The sequence below is a fragment of the Panulirus ornatus genome, chromosome 17 (genome assembly GCF_036320965.1).
Source record: "Panulirus ornatus isolate Po-2019 chromosome 17, ASM3632096v1, whole genome shotgun sequence".
NCBI lineage: Eukaryota > Metazoa > Arthropoda > Malacostraca > Decapoda > Palinuridae > Panulirus > Panulirus ornatus.
The window spans coordinates 24,672,247-24,687,607 of record NC_092240.1 but is presented as its reverse complement, the minus strand read 5'-3'; the positions used below and the strand labels follow the sequence as shown (position 1 = coordinate 24,687,607).

At 38.0% G+C, this 15,361-nt stretch overlaps 1 long non-coding RNA gene across 1 annotated transcript; it reads left to right on the top strand.

Moving 5' to 3' along the window:
• The first annotated feature begins 446 nt into the window (after positions 1-446).
• Positions 447-13,422, top strand: LOC139754645 (uncharacterized). The gene is made up of 2 exons (XR_011713918.1): positions 447-12,855; positions 13,208-13,422. It is a non-coding gene; the product is annotated as an uncharacterized lncRNA (long non-coding RNA).
• The last annotated feature ends 1,939 nt before the right edge of the window (positions 13,423-15,361 follow it).

Genomic DNA, 15,361 nt, shown 5'->3' with positions numbered 1-15,361 from the left:
TACTTCCTCCAGTTTTTCTCCATTCAAACTTACCTCCCAATTGACTTGACCCTCAACCCTACTGTACCTAATAACCTTGCTCTTATTCACATTTACTCTTAACTTTCTTCTTTCACACACTTTACCAAACTCAGTCACCAGCTTCTGCAGTTTCTCACATGAATCAGCCACCAGCGCTGTATCATCAGCGAACAACAACTGACTCACTTCCCAAGCTCTCTCATCCACAACAGACTTCATACTATATATATATATATATATATATATATATATATATATATATATATATATATATATATATCCCTGGGGATAGGGGAGAAAGAATACTTCCCACATATTCCCTGCGTGTCGTAGAAGGCGGCTAAAAGGGGAGGGAGTGGGGGGCTGGAAATCCTCCCCTCTCATTATTTTTTTTTTAATTTTCCAAAAGGAGGAACAGAGGGGGGCCAGGTGAGGATATTCCACAAAGGCCCAGTCCTCTGTCTTAACACTACCTCGCTAACGTGGGAAATGGCGAATAGTTTAAAAGAAAGAAAAAGAATTTATTTATATATATTTATACTTAACCGCCATCTCCTGCGTTAGCAAGGTAGTGCAAGGAAACAGATGGGGAATGGCTCAACCCACCCACATACACATGTATATACATAAACGACCACACACACACACACATATACGCTTCACCATATACATATAAACACAGACATATACATGTATACGCATGTACATATTCATACTTGCCGCCTTCATCCATTCCCATCACCATCCCGCCACACACAAAATAACATTCCCCCCTCCAGCGAGGTAGCACCAGAAACGGTAAAAAAAAGCCACATTTGTTCACTTTCAGTCTCTACCTGTCATGTGTAATGCACCGACACCACAGCTCCCTTTCCACATCCAGGCCCCACAGACCTTTCCATGGTTTACCCCAGATGCTTCACATGCCCTGGTTCAATCCATTGACAGCAAGTCAACCCTGGTATACCACATCGTTCCAGTTCACTCTATTCCTTGCACGCCTTTCACCCTCCTGTATGTTCAAGCCCCAATCCCTCAAAATCTTTTTCACTCCATCCCCCCACCTCCAATTTGGTCTCCTGCTTCTCCTTCTTCCCTCCATCTCTGACGCATATATCCCCTTTGTCAATCTTTCCTCACTCATTCTCTCCATATGTCTTAACCATTTCAACACACCCTCTTCTGCTCTCTCAACCACACTTTTTATTACCACACATCTCTCTTACCCTTTTATTTATGACTTACTTGATCAAACCACCTCACATCACATAATGTCCTCAAACATTTCACACATCCACCTTCCTCCACACAACCTTATTTATAGCCCATGCCTCGCAACCATATAACATTGTTGGAACCACTATTCCTTTAAACATGCCCATTTTTGCTCTCCAAGATAACATTCTCACCTTCCACACATTCTTCAATGCTCCCAGAACCTTTGCCCCCAACCCCACCCTGTGGCTCACTTCCGCTTCCATGGTTCTATCCGCTGCTAAGTCCACTCCCAGATATCTAAAACTCTTTACTTCCTCCAGTTTTTCTCCATTCGAACTTACCTCCCAATTAACTTGTCCCTGTACCCTACTGAACCTAATAACCTTGCTTTTATTCACATTTACTCTCAACTTTCATTTTTCACACACTTTACTAAACTCAGGCACCAACTTCTGCAGTTTCTCACCTGAATCTGCCACCAGCACTGTATCATCAGCGAACAACAACTAACTTCCTATGCCCTCTCATCCAGAACAGACTGCACATATATATGCAAAGTGAAAGTGGTTTGGTGAAGAGCGAAGTGGTGGAGAAAGCCTCACATAAGATGAAATGTAGTAAGGTGGCTGGTGTGGATGGTATTGCAGAATGCATATATTGTGCCAGTGTTTAAAGGCAAGGGGGTAAAGGTAGATGTTCAAACTTTAGAGAGGTGTAAGTTTGTTGAGTTTTCCTGGTAAGTTGGATGGGAGGGTAGTGATTGAAAGGGTGAAGATATGTACAGAGCATCAGATTGGTGGATGATATGTGGATCAGGTGTATGCTTTTAAGAATGTCTTTGAGAAATACTCGGAGAAACATGGATTTTTATGTGGCATTAATGGATCTGGAGAAAGCATATGTATGATAGGGTTGATAGCAATGCCTTGTTGAAGGTCTTTAGAATATACTGTTTGGGAGGAAATCTGCTAGAAGCAGTGAAAAGTTTTTATCAAGGGTGTATAACGTTTACAAGTAGGAGAGAAGAATGAATGGTTTCAAGTGAAGGTAGGTTTGTAACAGGGTTTTATGATGTCACCATGGGTTTTGAACTTTTTAATGGATGGAAGTTAATATTAGAGTCTTGGAGAGAGGGGTGACTTTGCTGTCAGTTGGGGGTGAAAGGGCCTGGGAAGTGTCAGTTTTTGTTTGCTGATGATACAGCACTGGTGGCAGATTTGAGTGAGAAACTGCAGAAGTTGATGGCTAAGTTTGGAAGAGTATGTGAAAGTAGGAAGTTAAGAGTAAATGTGAATAAAAGTAAGGTTATAAGGTTTAGCAGGGTTGAAAGACAGGTTAAATGGGATGCGAGATTTATTGGAGAAGAATTGGAGGAAGTGAATAGTTGTAGAAACCTGGGAGTGGACATGGCAGCAAATGGAACCATAGGGATAGGTGTGGGAGGGGGCAAAGGTTCTAGGAGCATTGAGCAATGGTTGGAAAGAGGGACCATTATCTGGCAGAGCAAAAGTTATGTGTGAAGGTATAGCAGTCTCAACAATAATTTATAGATGCCAGGCATGGGCTGTAGATAAGGCTGTATGGAGGAAGATGGATGTGTTGGAAATGTTTGAGGACAATATATGGTGTGAGGTGGTTGATCGAGTAAATAATGAAAGAATAAGAGAGGTGTGGTAATAAAAAGTGTCACTGAGAGAGCTATAAAAGGTTATGCTAAAATTGTTTGGACATAGGGAGATAATGAATGAGAAAAGGTTGACGAAGAAGACATATGTGTCAGAAATAGAGGGAACATTGAGAATGGGGAGCCAAATTGGAGATAGAAGGATGGAGTGAAAAAGATTTTGAGTGATTGGGGCCTGAACTTCCCAGAGGGTGAAAGGTGTGCATGGTATAGAGTAAATTGGAACGATGTGTTATATAGGTGATGACATGCTGTCAGCTGACTGAACCAGGGCATGTGAAGCATCTGGGATAATTTATGGGAAGTCTTTTGGGTCTGGTTGTGAATAGGGCGTTGTGCCTTCTGTGCATTACACATGATAGCTAGAGGATGGATGAGAGCAGATACGGCCCTGCTTTGTATGTTCCTGGCGCTACCTCACCAACGTGGGAAATTGCAATCAAGAATGAAAGAAATATATATTCATATATATTTCCTGCCCCAGATGTCCCTTTTAGTGTAATGAGGTTCCTGCAGCACTCTGGAAGCCAACCAAGTCTCCATTGTGGTAATTGTGTCATGGGCATGAAGGGTCTTGGTATGTGTTTAAACAATTTAATAGTGTTGTAGGGATGATTGATGTCCAAGTGTAGATAGGAGATTGTGACTCGTGTTTGTCTGGGGAGTGTGGCTTCTGATGGTGTATGTATGGTAGGGTGGAGTAAAACACTGAGGTAGGAGTGTAATTATTGAATGCTTGTTTGGTTATTTTAGTATGTATGTGTCTTGTCAGTGATGGATTTATTGAGAGGGGGATCTGTGAATAGAGGTTGCTGAAGTGAAAGGCAGAGGCAAGCATTTTATTTGTACTTTGGGGTTGGTGATTAGTAATGGAAGAGGGTCTAGTGCTGTTGTGCAGATTTGAATGTCAAGCATGTTGAGATGAGATTATATTTGGAGGATCTTTGTTTCATCTTGTAAGTGGTGAGTGCTTGTGGTTGTTATGCAGCCAGTGAATGTTTTCTTAATGCTTTCATGTAGTTTACTGCTTTGTTATAATTGCTTTTGAGAGAGTAGAAGACTCTGCAGACAGGTGATGCATAGCTTAGAGTTGAGCAAAAAAATTGTTTGTAGTGATGTTAAGAGGTTCTTTTTCTTCTCAAAATCAGATGCCAGTTAGTGTTCTGAAGGGATTTAGTTTGAATTTTGCTTTTGTGTTGATGTTATTGCCATAGAGAGTGAAAGTCATATGTGCATCCTATATGTAATGCTTAGAGTGGTTGGTGTTTTATTCACTGGTTGTTATTATCCATTCAGTTTGACTATAGGGTGTAAACTGGATTCATGCATTTTTTGGTGTGAGTGACTGAAGACAAATATGGAGGTGCATACATTCTGTTATAGGTAGTTGTTGTTCCTGTTTTGTAATGTAGTATGGCATGTTTGTTGTTGCTGATATGGTGTCAGAGTGTCCTGTTGTGGTTTTCTCTGGGTAGTGGGAGTTCACGCAGGAAAAGACTGAGGAGGGTTAGAAAAAGCATTGTTCCTTAGGGAACTCTATTGAAGAGTTTAAGCGATTTAGAGGAGAAGCCATTGTAAATGACTGCCGTGGCCATTCCTGATGAAGATTGGTCTTTGGCAGAAGGGTGCTATGTCACCAAGATGTTACCAAGGTTGTTTAATTTGTTTATGGATGGGGTGTTCAGGGAGGTAAATGCCAGAGTCTTAGAGAGAGGGCATATATGGAGTATCAGATTGGGAAGGAGCAGTGTGATTTCAGAAGTGTTAGAGGTTGTGTGGATCAGGTGCTTGTTTTCAAGAATGTGTGAGAAATACTTTGAAAAACAGATGGATTTATTTGGCATTCATGGATCTGGAGAAGGCATATAATAGGTTTGATAGAGATCCCTTGTGGAAGGTCTTAAGAATATACGATGTGAGAGGAAAGCTGCTAGAAGCAGAAAAGTTTTTATCAAGGGTGTAAGGATTGTGTACAGTTAGGAAGAGAGAAGAGTCAGTGGTTCCAAGTGAAGCTTGGTCTGTGGCATGTGTGTGATGTCACCATGGTTGTTCAATTTGTTTATGAATGGGATGGTAAGGGAGGTAAATGCAAAAGTCTTGGAGATGTGTGAATATGCAGACTGTGAGGGATTAGAGGTACGGGAAGGGAGTCAGTTGTTGTTTGCTGATGGTACAATATTGGTGTCAGATTCAAATGAGAGACTGCAGAAGTTGGTGACTGAGCTTGGAGGAGTGTCTGAGAGGAGAAAGTTGATTGAATGCGAGTAAAAACAAGATTATTAGGTTTAGCAAGGTGAAGGGACAGGGTAGTTGGGATGTGAGTTTGAATGGAGAAAAATTGTAGGAAGCAAAGTGTTTTGAATATCTGGGAGGAGACATGGTAACAAATGGAACCATGGATGGAGGAGTGAGTCATAGGTTGGGAGAGGAGGCAAAGATCCTTGAAGCGTTGAAGAATGTGTGAAAAGAAAGAACGTTTTCTGGGAGGGCAGAAATGGGTATGTTTGAAGGAATAGTAATGCTATCAATATTATACAGATTTGAGGGTTGAGCTATTGATAAGGCTATGTGGAGGAAGGTGGACGTGTTGGAAGTGAAATGTTTGAGGACAATATGTGGTGTGAGGTGGTTTGATCAAGTAATTTATGAAAGGGAGAGAGAGAGATGTGTGATAATATTAAAGAGTGTGGTTGAGAGAGCAGAAGAGGGTGTGTTGAAATGGCTTGGAAACATGAAAAGAATAAGTGAGGAAAGATTTATAACGAGGATATATATATGTGTCAGAAGTTGAGGAAACAAGGAGAACAGGGAGATCTAATTGGAGATAGAAGGATGGAATGAAAAAGATTTAGAAAAAGACCTTAGGTGAGACTGTATCATTGGGAGTACAGTTTTGTCCAAGAACCTCTCTTTCCAAAGTTTATTTTCTCTGCTACAGGAAGTAGCGCTGCATTGGGTTGCAAGAACCTTTAGAAAGGTCCTGGATAACACTAGGTCTGTTTCATAGAAATTGATCCTGAGGTAATTATGAAATAAGTATGGTAACATCTGATGACAGTATAGAGTATAATATAGTTAAACATTACATATTTGGTGAGCTTATCAGATTAATAATTGTTCAAGCAGCAACTCTGCATGCTGTATGATATTTATCCCCCTTGTGACTTTATATCTACACATTTCACTATGGAATCATGTTGTGATTTTTGATAATATTTGTTTCATTATTTTCATACATTTATATGCATATTGCATATAAATCTGTATACATTTCTTGGACATTTTCTGTACTGAGCAGGACAAAAATTATGTACCAATCTTCCATGGTATTTAGATGGTTAGTGACCAGCTGAGGTGAAAAAATATATGGATAAAGGATGTGGAAGCTATGTAGCCCATAATTGTTTCCTGGCTCAGTACTACACAGTTTACCATGCTCTGGATTCGTAATGACTCAGACTATATATGGCACACTCACAGCCAACTGCCAGGGGCTTATCATACTATGTACAGGAAATCAGCAGTGGATTGAATAAAGGCAAAAGTTAAAACAACATGCTGACCAGCTTCAAAGCACCTCAGAATGTTTAACTCCTGGCTGATGCTTTTCCTGCTCCTCTTCTTCCACAAGTATAAGTCTCACATGGGCACTTCTCACTCTTAGTTTTAGAAGGTTTGAGATGTTTATACATAATATTACAAAATTAGAATGTTGGTTGTATGGCCACCATAAGTCAGCATACATCAGGCTGGATGCCATAATGGGTGCTGCACACAGTAGTGAATGATCGCTTTCCAGAAAACTTATATTCCCACTCTTGGTTTTTGAAACTTTAGAAAAAAAAATCATATCAATATGATTGTTTGTTTTAAATGGACTTCTTACAAGGGAGACACCAAACAGTGGTGATTAGGTGTATGAACAGTAGCCCATCATTGTGATATTGTTTTGCATTGAGTGGAAATCCATTGAAACGTCTTTTATTTCCCTCACCACTGGATATGATGAGTTCAGTATGGCGACAGCTTATAATGCACTGTTAGAATCCAAATACATAATGATAGTATGGCTCTGTCTCTCAGGTAATCTTAAGCTCTGGAAGTTGCAGGGTATAGGCTACAACTAAGTCTTCCTTCTGCTTACTGCTGCAAAACCCATGCCATTGGATTTGGAAGCCATCATTGCGGATTTCTGTTGAACCTTGGTGCTTCAGAGTTTTCTGCTTGCTTTCATCTTTGCCTTGTCACTTCTTTGTAGGAACAACATCCTTACAATGTAGTATTATTGTATTGGTTGTATCTGGTGCCCTCCAACTGGTAAAATCTTGCTGAGATTCAAACTCATGTTTTTTACAGATGCTTTTGTACTCCAACCATAGGACTGACCACTTGATCAAGTGTCATTGATAACCTTACAAATAGGACATTCAAGATTTTTCTGTAACACGGTGTAGTAAGTTTAGTTCGTAGAAACGTGATGGAATAGTAGAGGTGGTTCTTTGCTTTACAGAACTTCACTGTGGAAGATTGAAAAGCTCTGGTGTATATCCTTAGAGCATCTTTTAGATGTGATTTAACATCAAGAACTGTGGATGATGCTGATGAGTATGCCTCACAACCTTAATCTGTCTTGCTCTGTACCGGCACTTGGTTTATCCACAGCAGCATTGTATGGCCAGCCCATAGCACAATGTATGGGAGGGTACCCACAAGATATCATGTGATTTGTTAGCTTTGACTTTCAGTTCTTAGATATGAGGCACCCACATCAGTTTGCAAGCTAAACATTATACCCAAAAACTTCATTTCTCTGATGAATTGTAGTGAGTCCATTCCCAAGAAGAGGGAGGCTGGAAGTTCTAGTTCATTTTGCGGAAGTACATAGCCATGGTTTTTCTTAAGGATAATTTTGTAACCTATGGTATATGGCCCAATGAAATACCGATCTATTGCAGTCGGTAGGCTTTTTTGTACACAGACTAATCTTCCTTTAGAGAAGTACAGGCCTGACACTGTGACTGATGGCAGGTGGAAAGGGGTCACACTGAGGATGTTTCCTTGTAGGAACTTTTTTTCTTAGCCTTCCTGGCTCGAGAAGCTGTTTCGTACATGAACCTTGAACTTCCTGCTTCCTAGGAAGTTCCAGAGGAAGGTGGATAGTGCTCCCTGAAAACTGATGAATTGCATTTTCTCTATGATGATTATAGGCCTTGGCTAAATTAAACTACAGTTTATGCCTCTTTAATCCAGCGACCTTGGGACCTGGCCATTGCCAGACTGCAGAAAATAGAGATTGACCTCTAAGCCATACACAGTTGACAATCCGATCTCATAGTACTCACACAAAGTCTTTACAGAAGTTCCTTTATCATATTTTTTCAGTAACTCCACCTTTTCAAAAATAGATAATGATTTGTGCTTATGCTTGTTGGCACTAGCATCATTTGCACCTCATGGTTTCTTGGATGACATCCTGAAGGGCTAAAATACGTCTGAATATAAGAAATTAACAGGACTGTTAATTAGCTCGGCTGTGATGTAAAGGGCTTTTGGTGCCTTAGCACTGCTAACAGCACCGTCTTGCTGGCAGATCCACAAACTGATAACTAATGGCGGCAGAGTCAAAATGTGCTGGACCATGGGAGTTGCTAGTTTAGAGAGTGCCATATTAGAAAGGTACAACCTATACCATTAGATGATGCCTTTAATCAAAGGGGTTCCTGATGGCATTTCTAATGTAACAGGGGCATCTTTAATGGATCTTTCTTATAAGAATCTTGCTTAGAATGGAGACAGCACTTTTTCTTAAAACCACATCAGCCTCTTTTTTTTTTTTCTTTTTTCTTTTTTTTTTATGGAGATTAGTCAGTAGTTTTGTGGTACTGCAGCTTCTTTGCCTGGTATAGAAACTGTGATGATGATTGCTTCCCTCCATCCATGTTATAGGCATTGTTCCCTCCCAGAAAATTCTGTTATATAGAGCCAACAAGAAATCCAGGGAAGTCTCCAGTAAGTGAGATGTCATTTGATAGAGTATTGTCTCTACCTGGAACCATTTTCTTAAAAGGCATTAGCCAGAATTCAAGTCCTCCTTGTAAGAGGAGGTTGTATGGGAGTTCTGCAGATCCTCTGTTCTCCGACAAAGTTATTTTTTTAGTTTTTGTTTTGCATTTGAAGTGGAAAATCTGGCATAAGATTCTATAATTCAGAGATGTCTACCATGGATGCAGGAAGAATACTTTCAACATTTATGTAGATGTTCAGTGATCTATTTATCTTTAAAGCATGAAAGGGAAACAACTCCGATTTGCCTGTGATCTTGCCAACTTTTTTCGTACCAGTGATGGGGGTGTACTTGAATTATGGAGGACATGGACACACACAGTACCCATGAGTTTCCATTGGATCTTGGTTCTGGTCATTTTATAAGGAACCAAGGTTGCATTATCAGATCATCATTTTAGTTGCTTTAACTCAGCTTTTCTTGCTTTGACAGCTTCTTGGCATTTCGGATCACTACCAGGCTACTGAAGGTTGATGGTATCTTCCTCTATTTCTTTTAAGTTATTGAATCTGGCTCTCAGATGGTCAGTGGTTTCTTGGACTGACTAGAAATCCTTGGAGGGTAGTCCTGCATCACCGAGACTCAATTGAAGTAGTCATCATCATTCTGTCCCAGTCTTCAAGACATAATCAGATATTGATCACTTCCAAGCACATCTCCCGTGACTTGCCACGTAAAGTCCAGCTTAGTATATGCTGAACAAATGGAGGAGACGCTATTGGAGGAAGTCCTAGTCTTAATATAGAAATACATTGAAGAGGCTATATTGAGTACAGATATTCTTGTTTTCAAAAATATTGTAATGGTTCCAGTGCTGAGTTAGATATGGTGTACCCAAGAGGAAGTGATGACTTGAAATCTCCCAAAAGCAGGAAAGGGGATGTTAGCTCTTCATTCAAGACTTCCATACCCAAAATGTCCATATCATTTGGAGGAAGTATATGGATGCAGCAGTGTATTGTCTGATTAGATTATTTATTCCTTACTGCCTTAGCCTGCAATGCCAAATGCAGAGGAATAGGTGGTTGGAGAATGTCTTAATATACCATCACCGCAATTCCACCATGAGGTCCAGTATCGAAGGTCTGGTAATGGGCATAAACTTGGTATCCAAATAGGGAAAGTTTATTACTTTCCCATGTCATGATTCCTTGAAAACTTTTACAAACTGGGTTAATTGAAGCTATTAGATGTTACAATTTACCCAGTGTAACACAGATTTTCTGACAATTTCATGGCAACAAGAAAGTAATTTTCTTTTGGCTGATGTGGCTTGGTTAGGTAGTTTCTTATCATGGTTCATACCTAATTATCTTTGTGGTGCTATCCATGGGTTATTGTTTCCTTTTTCTTTTGTAGAGTCCACCTAACATCATTCCAAGCATTCACAGGTGATGATGTCCATCTCCCTTTCAGACTGTAATGAGTGTAACAAAGTGCTGCAGAGTGAGAGTGAACCCTTTTGATTGGATCTCCTTGTGAATTCTGTTTTGTTTTTGGTCAGGTGGTATGATCAGCAGCTACTTTTCAGTCAGCTGCATTGTATTTTTCTTCATTGGATGTTTTTAGGATCATGACAACTGTAACAAGGCACTTTTTGAGGGCTCTTGAATCCTTATAGACTGTGATGGGGAGCTGACTGCTAATGTGCCCAATGGTTTTGATATTAAAATTTGCCCTAGCATTTTCTCAGTTGATCTTTCTTTGGGAAATAAATAATTTTCTGCTAAGGCACTTACCCTCTATGGTCATCTGTGGCTGCAAGGTCTTTATTGGCTTCTTTGGCCCTTAAACATTGGCCAACATCATTTAGTATTTTCTTCGAAACCACAGCCATCATCAGTTGATGTAATGGCTTTCCCATTTCTATTTAAATGTCTAAATGTTTTATACCATGAATAGTGTATTGAGGTCTTTCCCATTGGTAAGAAAGCCCAGGAAGAAACCTGATACCAGGAACAAACCCTAGTGTCCTCAGTACTGCTACAACCACTAATATATGTGGATGGTTGTCAGCCTATGATCATAGTCATGCTTACACAAATTCACTAACTCCATGGAAATGGAAAATACATAGGTTGTCAAATGACCCAAGTTATTAGGAGGAACTCTTTTGTATCATTTGGTGAGGAAAGTTAAGAACAACACAAGAAATGTAAAGATGCATGTGATTTACAGAGTGATTTTGGTGGTGAATTATATAAGAAGGAAAGGAAGGCATCCTCAGTGAACTTGCTCTTCTGGAAAAATTGCATAAAATTCCACCTCATTTCTTCTGTAATCCTGAGGTAATGTAGTACTTTGGTACAGATGGTAACTAAAGACTGAAAATTTCCAAAGAAGCAATGTATGTAGTATCTTCCCCTTATGTATCAGCTTGTCATTATCCCCACACCTCTATGATAAGTGAAATGTGTAATATTTCTACATATGTTCATGTTATTCAACAGTAATGCTGTGTCTGTGTGTGAAATAAGTGTACAGGAAATAAGAGTACAGTTTTTGGTATTAAGAAATAAATTCTTCCATATCCTCCCAAAACTTGGCAGTCAGTCTCTCTCTTACTGAATTTTAGGGTGAAATTATGTCATTTACTCCAAGTATGTATCTTTGTAAGAAATAAGAGTACAGTAAGGAAATAAACTCAATAGAAAGTAAGAAATGTCATAACCTCATCTTCGTCTGCAATCAGGATCTCCCAAACACATTCAAACCTTCTGCGGCTTTCACTTTGCACAGGACCAAGCCATCAAAGGGGTAATGATGTAACTTTATGTGATTTTTCTGTTACTTTTGAATGTCGTTTATCTTTTTATAAGGATTAGTTTTCCCTCCATATTGGATTTGTGGACCACATCAGCCCTTTAAGGGTTAAGCACTCTATTGTTATCATTCACTTATTAGCATCTGCTTGTTGGTCTTTTGTTGTGGAGGGTTCTCTTTGACAGGTTTTGTCCAGGTTTCTTATTGTACTTTACTTCCGAGATATTTTGGGCAATAGGAACCAGAAATTGTGCTACTCTCAGTTCATTTCAATAGATTTTAATATAAATACAGGGGTAGTGACCAAAGGCCCTTAAGAAGACACCAGATATTACCTCTGAAGTCTCAGTAAACTCTAAACTTAGAACCCTCACTCTCCCACATGGGTTGTAGAAGAGTAAATTTCTTGTTTTTCAGATATGATCTTTTAACTGCGATGCAAGGACTCTTGAAATGCTCTGATTAATTCATTCCATTACAATAGAACTAATTGTGTGTGAGCAAGATTGTGTGTTTGTATGTGTGTGTGCATGCATGCTTGCATGCTTGCTCTTGTGTATATTTGTCTGTATGGATTCATTAATGCATGTTAAAATGAAAATTGATACCAAGAGGTACAGTGAAAATTTTTTATGATAGTGTGTGGAAAGATATTACTCATAACCACAAGACTGTATATCATCAGCTTCATAGTTATCATTTATTTTTCTTGAATTGTATTACTAAATATATATTAAACTGCAGACATTCATTCTTCATTTGGTTATTCAGTTATACCTCAGACAGACTGCCAGCAATAAGTCAGCTTTCAGAAAACAAGTTTGCAAAGGTCTCAACCCAGAAGGGATGTAAGAGGAGCTATCCATGATTTTCCCACACTTTTATTCATGCTTTACCCATATGTTGCAGTGTTATGATTATGAAGTTTTACAATGTCCAGAACTTGAAATATTTGTGTGTATGGCAAATAATTAATTTTGTGGTTATATGTATAATTTTACTTTTTTCAAATCACAATAAAGAATAAGTTTATTGATGAATTTTCATTTACTATTGTCTAATATCTATTCAATGTATTCCCTTTCCATGCCAGCAGGTACATGTAGTAAGTATTGATTGCTTAATGTATTATGTGCTAAAGTATATGTCATTGTAAATGTCTTTTGCGATATGTCAGTTAATGTATACTAGTGAACCCTCTACAGAAGATTATTGTAAATGTTATATGAAGCCCTCAGTAGTCTTTCCATAATATTAATTTTGAGGGAAAATTTATACATATATTTCAGTTACATTCATAGCTGATGCAATGTAGCCATGGTTTCTGAATTATGGTGATTATGAAAAAGCTACAAATAGATTTTTCTCATAGCAACTAACAATATATATCATTGATGAATTCAAATTTCCTGCCAGTATCTTGTGAAAATATGTTCAGATTACCTTTACTTCAACAGTTCTGAGGTCGAGTGTGATCGCGCAGGTCGAGGCCGAAGCACATCAGCACCAGACCATCGCCAGCCCAGAGCCGCCAGTCAGCCACCAACACCATTCACTCACAGACTTCCTACCACCCAGCCATGATCATCATTTTTCATGATTTAGACTTGCACCAGACCCATTGCCAAGTAATGCCTCTACTGATTCAAAATATAGATTAATCAGCACATACTTCTGAAGTTTATTTATTATTTTTGTTTTGTATGTATCATCAAATTTCCCAAAGCCTAATGCCCTCTAAAAGATGGCACTTTGAGACCTTGTCAGATATCACCAATATCCTTAAACGCAGTGTTCAGTTTTCTAAAAATCATTGAATATATGTATATATAGCTTTTTAATTTACTGTTCCTGATATACAGGTCCATAGACTCATTTATGAATGACTATTGTACATTGATTATTGAAAGCAAATGGCATGACAAACAGATTAAAAAGAATGAAGTTATTTTGTTACCTATTTTCAATTATAAAGATTCAATAATCATAAAGTATGCACACTGGTGTTGAAATTTCTCATTATTGTATGAGAAATGTCATCTTAATCCCAGAAGGGATAGATTGTCTAAGCAGCCAAAAGGTTGTCTAATAAAGATATCTGTAATACATATTTACTTCCATGCAAAGATCATTCAGATGCTATGTCAGATATCCCAGTGGAGCACAGCTTTGATTGTGTATCATACCAGTAAAATATCACCCAGTCTATCACAAGCATGCTTTTTTTTCATCGTCCATTGATACTGCAAATAATTGTTGTATGTAAGTGAATCATCCAGAGTCTGAACCTACATATGGTAGCAGCCTGAAGTATAGGTAACAGACATTTAGCTGCTGATATTTGATGTAAGCTTCTGATTTAGAAGTTGTAGACAATAATATATTAAGTAGACAATGCCATTAATATATATATATATATATATATATATATATATATATATATATATATATATATATATATATATATATATATATATTGATTTGGTATCAATAATTTTCAGAATATCTTGAGCAGCATTACAAGGAATGGAAGCACAACTTAATACAGTAAAACTATGTGTAAAAGTAACGCCTTTGCAATATGCTCAGATATCTCATTGAGGTCATCTTATGAAGTGTCATTAGAAAAGAGAAAACTTCCATCATATGAACTGCTTTTATTTGACAACTTAGCTACTCTGCAGTTCTGGCTCATAATGGATCAGTGTATTGTCAATTTATTCATACTTAAGCATACGAAGTTTCAAGGCTGCTCTAGCTTGTCCAATGTTAAGTGTGATGATATCATAAATTGTGAATATGAGAAGAAGTTGACCCCCACATTCTAAGATCTTTTTTTCTTTAATCAGTGAAATGCACTAACAGTTTAGTACTTCATAACTTGGATATTCGTTATGGGAATAGTATATAGTCAAGAGCTGTTGATAGTATTATTGTAATGTAAATTTGTTTTGAGTGAACTTTCAATGGATTTGTGGCATAAAGTCAAAATCATCCCATGGGTCATTCACAAATTATGATGTTATTACAGATGTTTAAACAATTTTGAGTGTCTTGCAAATAAAAAGCTTTATGGGGTCCTTTTATGGAGTTCCCATTATTATGTAGATATGATTTTTCGAGGATGTGACTGGTTTAAGAATGTGTAAATAGGAAATATATTTATTGAAGTATTTATACCTCATGATGAAGTTCACGTGCAGATGCTTGCAGGTAGTGTTTTTTTTTCTTCTTCTTCTTCTTCTTGTCAAGAAACAAGCAACAGAGTATTTATTCTCCGATTAGGTTATGTACCCAAAATATGCTTGATTAAAAAGATTAGTAGTGTTATTGTCAGCACTTCCTGCAAGCATTTGAGGGTGAAGCTAATGCCAAAGAACACAAATTATATGTCAGACTGTTTTTGTTATATTTTCTTTAGAACTGTGATGGTTAGTTTGTGATAGTATTTTAGAATCAGTCTAATTTCATTGACACATTCCATTCATTGTCTTTTAATATAAAATGGTTGTCCATTTTTGTAATTGTTTTGTTAATTATTTTTAAGACAAAACATATTAATGTTTGATTTTATTTTTCAAGTGAAAGTGTACTGTTTGCTGCACTTAATT